This window comes from Triticum urartu, chromosome 2A, assembly GCF_056163025.1.
Source record: "Triticum urartu cultivar PI428250 chromosome 2A, HENAU_Tu73, whole genome shotgun sequence".
Classification (NCBI taxonomy): domain Eukaryota; kingdom Viridiplantae; phylum Streptophyta; class Magnoliopsida; order Poales; family Poaceae; genus Triticum; species Triticum urartu.
In genome coordinates, this window is record NC_141874.1 from 531,344,237 (window position 1) to 531,352,483 (window position 8,247).

Below are 8,247 nucleotides of genomic sequence, written 5' to 3' on the forward strand. Positions count from 1 at the left end.
ACATAAATCTGTTCCTGTGACTACTACACCAATTAGTGAGGAAGCTAATGATGATGATCATGTAACTTCAAACCAAGTTACTACCGAACCTTGCAGGTAAACCAGAGTGAGATCCGCACCAGAGTGGTACGGTAATCCTACTCTGGAGGTCATGTTACTTGACCATGACGAGCCTACGAACTATGAGGAAGCGATGATGAGCCCAGATTCCGCGAAATGGCTTGAGGCCATGAAATCTGAGATGGGATCCATGTATGAGAACAAAGTGTGGACTTTGGTTGACTTGCCCGTTGATCGGCAAGCAATTGAGATTAAATGGATCTTCAAGAGGAAGACGGACGCTGATAGTAGTGTTACTATCTACAAAGCTAGAATTGTCGCAGAAGGTTTTCGACAAGTTCAAGGTGTTGACTACGATGAGAGTTTCTCACTTGTATCTATGCTTAAGTCTATCAGAATCATGTTAGCAATTGCCACATTTTATGAAATCTGGCAAATGGATAAACAAAACTACATTCCTTAATGGATTTATTAAAGAAGAGTTGTATATGATGCAACAAGAAAGTTTTGTCAATCCTAAAGGTGCTAACAAAATATGCAAGATCCAGCGATCCATCTATGGACTGGTGCAAGCATCTCAGAGTTGGAATATACGCTTTGATAAGTTGATCAAAGCATATAGTTTTATACAGACTTGTGGTGAAGCCTGTATTTACAAGAATGTGAGTGGGAGCACTACAGCATTTCTGATAAGTATATGTGAATGACATATTGTTGATCGGAGATAATGTAGAATTATTTTGCAAAGCATAAAGGAGTGTTTGAAAGGAGTTTTTCAAAGGAAGACCTCGGTGAAGCTGCTTACATATTGAGCATCAAGATCTATAGAGATAGATCAAGACGCTTGATAAGTTTTTCAATGAGTACATACCTTGACAAGATTTTGAAGTAATTCAAAATGGAACAGTCAAAGAAAGAGTTCTTGCATGTGTTACAAGGTGTGAAACTGAGTAAGACTCAAAGCCCGACCACGGCAGAAGATACAAAGAGAATGAAAGTCATTCCCTATGCCTTGGCCATAGGTTCTATAAAATATGCCATGTTGTGTACCAGATCTATTGTATACCCTACACTGAGTTTGGCAAGGGAGTGCAATAGTGATCCAGGAGTAGATCACTGGACATTGGTCAAAATTATCCTTAGTGGAATAAGGATATGTTTCTCGATTATGGAGGTGACAAAAGGTTCGTCGTAAAGGGTTACGTCAATGCAAGTTTTGACACTGATCCAGATGACTCAAAGTCTCAATCTGGATACATATTGAAAGTGGGAGCAATTAGCTAGAGTTGCTCCGTGCAGAGCATTGTTGACATAAAATTTGCAAAATACGTACGGATCTGAATGTAGCAGACCCATTGACTAAACTTCCCTCACAAGCAAAACATGATCACACCTTAGTACTCTTTGGGTATTGATCACATAGCGATGTGAACTAGATTATTGACTCTAGTAAACCCTTTGGGTGTTGGTCACATGACGATGTGAACTATGGGTGTTAATCAGATGGTGATGTGAACTATTGATGTTAAATCACATGACGATGTGAACTAGATTATTGACTCTAGTGCAAGTGGGAGATTGAAGGAAATATGCCCTAGAGGCAATAATAAAGTTATTATTTACTTCCTTATATTATGATAAATGTTTATTATTCATGCTAGAATTGTATTAACCGGAAACATAATACATGTGTGAATACATAGACAAACAGTATGTCACTAGTATGCCTCTCTTGACTAGCTCGTTGAATCAAAGATGGTTAAGTTTCCTAGCCATAGACATGAGTTGTCATTTGATTAACGAGATCACATCATTAGAGAATGATGTGATTGACTTGACCCATTCCGTTAGCATAGCACTTGATCGTTTAGTTTGTTGCTATTGCTTTCTTCATGACTTATACATGTTCCTATGACTATGAGATTATGCAACTCCCGTTTACCGGAGGAACACTTTGTGTGCTACCAAACGTCACAGCGTAACTGGGTGATTATAAAGGTGCTCTACAGGTGTCTCCGAAGGTACTTGTTGGGTTGGCGTATTTCGAGATTAGGATTTGTCACTCTGATTGTCGGACAGGTATCTCTGGGCCCACTCGGTAATGCACATCACTATAAGCCTTGCAAGCATTACAACTAATGAGTTAGTTGCGGGATGATGTGTTACATAACGAGTAAAGAGACTTGCCGGTAACGAGACTGAACTAGGTATTGAGATACCGACGATCGAATCTCGGGCAAGTAACATACCGATGACAAAGGGAACAATGTATGTTGTTATGTGGTTTGACCGATAAAGATCTTCGTAGAATATGTAGGAGCCAATATGAGCATCCAGTTTCCGCTATTGGTTATTGACTGGAGATGTGTCTCGGTCATGTCTACATAGTTCTCGAACCCGTAGGGTCCGCACGCTTAAAGTTCGATGACGGTTATATTATGAGTTTATGTGTTTTGATGTATCGAAGGAGTTCGGAGTCCCGGATGAGATCGGGGACATGACGAGGAGTCTCAAAATGGTCGAGACATAAAGATCGATATATTGGACGACTATATTCGGACATCGGAAAGGTTCCGAGTGATTCGGGTATTTTCGGGAGTACCGGGGAGTTACGGGAATTCGTATTGGGCCTTAATGGGCCATACGGGAAAGGACGGAAAGGCCTCAAAGGGTGGCCGCACCCCTCCCCATGGGCTGGTCCGAATTGGACTAGGGAGGGGGGGCGCTCCCTTCCTTTCTTCTCCTTTTCCCTTCCCTTTCCTTCCCTCCTACTCCTACTACTTGGAAGGGCTCCTAGTTCTACTAGGAAAGGGGGAATCCTACTCCCGGTGGGAGTAGGACTCCCCTAGGGCGCGCCATAGAGAGGGCCGGCCCTCCCCCTCCTCCACTCCTTTATGTACGGGGGCAGGGGCACCCCAAAGACACAACGATTGATCTCTTGATCTCTTAGCCGTGTGCGGTGCCCCCCTCCACCATAATCCACCTCGGTCATATCGTAGCGGTGCTTAGGCGAAGCCCTGCGTCGGTAGAACATCATCATCATCACCACGCCGTCGTGCTGACGGAACTCTCCCTCAAAGCTCGGCTGGATCGGAGTTCGAGGGACGTCATTGAGTTGAACGTATGCAAAACTCGGAGGTGCCGTGCGTTCGGTACTTGATCGATCGGATCATGAAGACGTACGACTACATCAACCGCGTTGTGCTAATGCTTCCGCTTCCGGTCTACGAGGGTACGTAGACAACACTCTCCCCTCTCGTTGCTATGCATCACCATGATCTTGCGTGTGCGTAGGAAATTTTTGAAATTACTATGTTGCCCAACAGTAACTTGATCTGAAGTTTCATCATCATCATCATCATTAAATTCCTCACTAATTGGTGTAGGAATCACTGGAACTAATTTTTGTGATGAACTACTTTCCAATTCAGGATAAGGTACAATTACCTCATCAAGTTCTACTTTCCTCCCACTCACTTCTTTTGAGAGAAACTCCTTCTCTAGAAAGGATCCATTCTTAGCAACGAATATCTTGCCTTCGGATCTGTGATAGAAGGTGTACCCAACAGTCTCTTTTGGGTATCCTATGAAGACACATTTCTCCGATTTGGGTTCGAGCTTATCAGGTTGAAGCTTTTTCACATAAGCATCGTAGCCCCAAACTTTAAGAAATGACAGCTTTGGTTTCTTGCCAAACCACAGTTCATATGGTGTCGTCTCAACGGATTTAGATGGTGCCCTATTTAACGTGAATGCAGCCGTCTCTAAAGCATAACCCCAAAACGATCGTAGATCGCACCATATCTAATAAAGTATAGTTATGACGTTTGGACACACCATTACGCTGTGGTGTTCCAGCTGGCGTGAGTTGTGAAACTATTCCACATTGTTTCAAATGAAGACCTAACTCAAATATTCACCTCCATGATCAGATCGTAGAAACTTTATTTTCTTGTTATGATGATTTTCCACTTCACTCTGAAATTCTTTGAACTTTTCAAATGTTTCAGACTTATGTTTCATTAAGTAGATATACCCATATCTACTCAAATCATCTGTGAAGGTCAAAAAATAACGATACCCGCCGCGAGCCTCAACACTCATCGGACTGCATACATCAGTATGTATTATTTCCAATAAGTAAGTTGCTCACTCCATTGTTCCGGAGAACGGAGTCTTATTCATCTTGCCCATGAGGCATGGTTCGCAATCATCAAGTGATTCATAATCAAGTGATTCCAAAAGCCCATCAGCATGGAGTTTCTTCATGCGCTTTACACCAATATGACCTAAACCGCAGTGCCACAAATAAGTTGCACTATCATTATTAACCTTGCATCTTTTGGCTTCAATATTATGAATATGTGTATCACTACAATCGAGATTCAACAAAAATAGACCACTCATCAAGGGTGCATGACCATAAAAGATATTACTCATATAAATAGAACAACCATTATTCTCTAATTTAAATGAATAACCGTCTCGCATCAAACAAGATCCAGATATAATGTTCATGCTCAACGCTGGCACCAAATAACAATTATTTAGTTCTAAAACTAATCCTGATGGTAGATGTAGAGGTAGCGTGCAGATGGCGATCAAATCGACTTTGGAACCATTTCCCATGTGCATCGTCACCTCATCCTTAGCCAATCTTCGTTTAATCTGTAGCCCCTATTTCGAGTTGCAAATATGAGCAACAGAACCAGTATCAAATACGCAGGCGCTACTACGAGCATTAGTAAGGTACACATCAATAACATGTATATCAAATATACCTTTCACTTTGCCATCCTTCTTATCCACCAAATACTTGGGGCAGTTCCGCTTCCAGTGACCAGTCCCTTTGCAGTAGAAGCACTCAGTCTCAGGCTTAGGTCTAGACTTGGGCTTCTTCACTTGAGCAGCAACTTGCTTGCCATTCTTCTTGAAGTTCCCCTTCTACCCTTTGCCCTTTTTCTTGAAACTAGTGGTCTTGGTTAACCATCAACACTTGATGCTCCTTCTTGATTTCTACCTCCGCAGCCTTAGCATCGCAAAGAGCTCGGGAATTGTCTTATCCATCCCTTGCATATTATAGTTCATCATGAAGCTTTTGTAGCTTGGTGGAAGTGATTGAAGAACTTTGTCAATGACACTATCATCAGGAAGATTAACTCCCAGTTGAGTCAAGTGGTTGTGGTACCCAGACATTCTGAGTATATGTTCACTGACAGAACTATTCTCCTCCATTTTGCAGCTATAGAACTTATTGGAGACTTCATATCTCTCAATTTGGGCATTTGCTTGAAATATTAACTTCAACTCACTACAAAAAAGACACATCCGTGACATTTTGTGCCGAACGAAATTTTTTCTGTCATGTTTATGACACTTCTATGATGATAATTGTGACAAAACCCGGTATCATCATAGATGTGGTGGGGTCCTACTTCTATGACAAAAAATCATGACAGAAAATGGGCTTTTCGTCTTGGGCGGGCCGGAGACGCAGCTGCATGACATTCTTTAGGCCATCCATGACGGAAAAACCATGGTAGAAGTAAGGGCGAGGAAAATATCGGGGTAGTTCCCGGTTACGATGGGTGGTCGGGGTCGAGCGATGCGCGTTTCTCTCGTACGTACGCACGTGTGTGCGAGGTGTTGCGCTCTAGCTGAACCCGAGTGAGGCATTGGGCTCTAACTGAACCTGAGCGGTTGCACTACAGGCTACGCGTTACTGAACCCAAGCGATCGATCGATCCCTTGCTGGTAACTGAAGCCGAGTGATTCCTTCGCTACTACTGCTAACTGAAGCCGATCGATGCTGCCTCTGGATGAACAGTGAGCGTTGTTCGGGGTTTGGATGAACAGCTCCCGGTGGGGGGTTGGATGAACAGGACCCCGTGGTAGTAGAGGCCATTGCCGCTGGATGAACAGGACCCCGATCGATCGAGCCGGTTGGGGGTGGATGAACAGGACCCCGTGGAGGGATGGATGAACAGGACCCCGTGGAGGAATGGTTGAACAGTAGCCCGTGGAGGGCTGGATGAACAGTAGCCTGTGGATGGGTGGTTGAACAGGACCCTGTGGAGAGGGCTGGTTGAACAGTAGCCGGTGGAGGAGCGCGCGGTGGAGGCTGGATGAATAGGAGCCCATGCATGAATAGTCACAGGTGGAGGCTGGAGGAGGTCGACGGTGGATGAACAGTAGCCCGTGGAGGAAGTCGACGGTGGAGATGAACAGTATCCCGTGGAGTCCCGTTTTGCGGTACGCCACACCCCTCCCGATGAACAGGACCCCCGTTTCGACCGTAGTGCTCCAACACAAGTCGGTTTCCTCCGTTTTGCGGTATGCCACACCCCTCCCAATCTACAGGACCCCGTTTCCACCGTAGGAGGTCCGTTTCCTCCATTTTGCGGTACGCCAAACCCCTCCCAATGAACAGGATCCCGTTTCGTCCGTGGCTGGTCGAACACAAGGTCGTTTCCTCCGTTCTGCGGTACGCCGAGCCTCGTTTCCATCAGTTATTCCGTCCAAGGCGGTTGGCTCCCGATGAACAGCACGTGTTCCATTGCCTCCCGATGAACACGACGCATTTCATTGCCTCCCCATGAACACGACGATGACGCAGTTTCTCCGTTCCGACCCAACCATGTACAGGAGCCCTGGTCGTACATATGCTCGAGTAGGCATTCGAGACCCTACCCGTATGTATGTACGTGGCCGTATTTACATTCTTGCACCCTGGCCGCTGTACGTACGTGTACATTCTACGTGCGCGCCTCTACTACAACACGTGTGCGCCTTTACTATGACACGTTCCCTTCCTCACATGGGCACGGTTCATTGCTGCAGCCTGCAGACAAACCGATCATATGTACGTACACGTTCGCGACCAGAATGACAATGCTACATACGCTTCGACCAGGTGGGTCCTGACTGTCAGGCACTTCCTTGCATGCGAAGATGTAGCTAGTGGGTCCCAGCAGTTAGGGGGTGAATCATTATTATTTTTGCCCGTACTATGGATGCACTTCCTTGAGTGCAAAGATGTAGCTGGTGGGTCCCAGCAGTTAGGGGGGAACATTTTTTCACGAAATACGGTGGCCCGTCTGGTGGGTCCCAGCAGTCAGGGGGGGAACATTTTTTCATGAAATACGGTGGCCCGTCTGGTGGGTCCCTGCTATCAGGTGGAGGAATCACTATTTTCCATGTAATAAGGAGGCACTTCCTTGCTGCGGTCGTGGACCCAGCTGTCAGCCTCTCCACGTACAGTACTCTTCCGATGGAAGTCGTTCCTTGACCACGTTGACCGCACCGTGCCAAGAGCACCAGGGCGGTGGACAACGACAAGGCCTAGGAAGGGGACGACATGGAGCCAGGGAAGACGCGGCAGTGGATGCCCACGCGGATAGGAGTATGAGGGTTCACTGGTTCGGCTGCGGTGTGAGCCTGCCGTCACCACAGGGCCTGGCTAGCAGTGGGAGTAGTAGAGAGTGGTGGGGCCTCCGTGGTAGCATAGCCGGCCACGGGAGGCAGGAGCAGGCGGCACGACCGGCGCTGCTTTGGGCGGCTAGACCAAGAAGACTAGAGGTTGAAGAAGCACTATAGCCGTTGGATGGACATCGTACAGTCACTGGAGCTAGAATCGTTCATATTGACAAAGTTGACAAAGCCCTCCGTCCTCGTCAACTTAGTAGGCCCACAAGTCATCCTCCCATTATGTTGGGTCCCAGCTAGCAGGGGGTATTCATTTTTTGTGCGTAATAAGGAGGCACTTCCTTGCGTGCGAAGATATAGCTGGTGGGTCCAAGCTGTCAGTGGCGGGAACATTTTTGTCGCGAAATACAGAGGTCCTTTCGGTGGGTCCTAGATGTCAGGTGGAGGAATTATTATTTTGCGGTAATAAGGAGGCATTTCCTTGCGTGCGGTCGTGGACCCAGCTGTCAGCCTCTCCACGTATAGTCCACTTCAGATGCATGTCGGTCGTTGACCATGTTGACAACGCCGCACCGAGAGCACCAGGGCGGTGGACGATGGCGAGGCCTAGAAAGGGAACCACACGGAGCCAGGGAAGACTCGACAGTTGTTTCCCACGCAGAGGGGAGTATGGGGATTTACTAGTTCGTCTGCCGTCGCTGGAGAATAACAGCAGGTGTGGGTGAGTAGAGGGATGGTTAGGCCAGCGATGGGAGTACGGTG